Raw genomic sequence first — 1971 nt, forward strand, 5'->3', positions numbered from 1 at the left:
TCACGTGTGAGTCGAAAGTTCAAGTTGTTGTTGCCCTAGGGCGTCATGAAGTTTTGACCAATGACACGTGACACGTTCTGCTCCAATCAGAAAACGTATTTGAGTTGGGGGGTATAACAATAATAATTATCGTATGACTAAGTGATGTTAAATTTAAAGATGACTCACATAGGAACCCTTTGTTGAATTTAGACTCTGAGCTATCCTACATCTTATGTTTAGACTGTCACAGTTCAACGAGGAAAAAGATACCGATAGCCCAGGGCTTAAAGTGGCATTCTTTAATTTTGAAGAAAATTTTGATTGTTTAAATAATTTGAATAATATCAAAGCATCTTTATATGAGAACATACCAGGTTTTATTTTCTCTGCTTTTTTTTTTGGAGGGTAAAAGGGGTAGGGGGGGTTGAGGGGCAGGAGTAAGTTCAACCTGACCGCAGGTAGCACCAATACATATTTGCGAGGTTGTTACCAATATAACCCCCTCTTAGGCTCTTAGTATCTAAACCTATCAAGTTATGTCTCCTTTTCAAGGTGCCATACGCCATCACATCATCTCATGGGCTGCAGAAAAGAACCGGAGAGTTGTAGATGGCTATGACTTTGAGGTCAGTTGGTATTCTGACATTATTATTATTGTCTTCTGCATGATACTTGAAAATTCACTTGTGATTCTTATAATAATTATTTTAATATTTATTACAATCACTTGTTTCTATTTATCAGGTCCATATGCCCCCTGCTAAAAGGGCCCGTAAGGGAGATGATCCTGTTCCAAGTTCAGATGGTGAGTTTCTCTACATTACCTTGTCTGTTGTAGAGAAAGAAATAAAAAAGATACTGATCCAGAGGAATCCCATGTCATAACTTTTTGAGTGATGTAATGATTGTTTAATGTCAAATTACGGTATTGACGTCTTTTTTCTTAAATATCTTTCTATTGTAGATAACTGCACAGATGCTGAGCAACCTGGTGAAACCGCTGAGGATGATTTATCATCAGACATAAAGCAATTGTTATTGTTAACAAAGTTCTTTAATGTTGCAAGGTTTAGAAATTTATCTTACAAAAAAGACCTTTGTGCAAGGGGGGTTGGCAAATATGAATTAGCGAATAAGCTTGCTAATGCCCTCGTAGAAAAGGGCTTTGTCAAATTTGTTGACAGTGCAAACATTCCTTGCTTAAAGAGAGAAGAAAAATCCACTTTAAAGACTATTGAACCTAATAGAGAAGCTGTGCATGTGGATGTACGAAATGGTTTTTTTTTTCTGTCCACTACAAAATACAATTATCAAATGAACAATCAACAACCATTATGCTGTAGATTGGAAAGGATACCAAACACGAGAGGGAAAAGGCCTCAAAGAGATTGCAAAAAGATGTGGGGAAAGGAGAAATGAGATCAGAGCGAGGAATCTCGTCCCAGGGTGACCATGCACATCACCTCATGGGAGAGTGATGTCTTGTACTTCAGGCTTCAGAAAAAAGGCTTGGGAGTTCTGCTACTCACCTCTTTTCATGGTACCTTATAGGGCACATGTGATAATTAGCCCTAATATGCACTCATCTGAACTGTGCACTTTGTTGAGACTACAAAAAAATATAGACACTAACATTAATTGTTAGACAGAGCCCTGGCTGAACAATATTAACATCTGAATTCGAATGTTTCAAATATAGGGTGCGAGGTATTGCTCTGTGATTTTCACAGAGAACAAGCTTGGGGGAGATGGACAGCAAAGTCAGCAAAGGGTGTGTCTCCCAATAGAGAAGTGCTTTCAGAACTTAAGCATATCAAGTACAACAAAATACTTACGTACTTTCCACTAGGGCCCGCCATAATCTCCTACGTATTCGGGAAGCGTACTACGGCTAGAAACCAGGTCACGTACGTGTCGCGGGAAAAAATATGACTTCCGGTCACCGTACTAGACACTTACATAGTCCTTGCTTAAAGTCCCTATCATCGA

This window comes from Montipora foliosa, chromosome 11 (assembly GCF_036669935.1).
Source record: "Montipora foliosa isolate CH-2021 chromosome 11, ASM3666993v2, whole genome shotgun sequence".
In the NCBI taxonomy this organism is placed as follows: Eukaryota; Metazoa; Cnidaria; class Anthozoa; order Scleractinia; family Acroporidae; genus Montipora; species Montipora foliosa.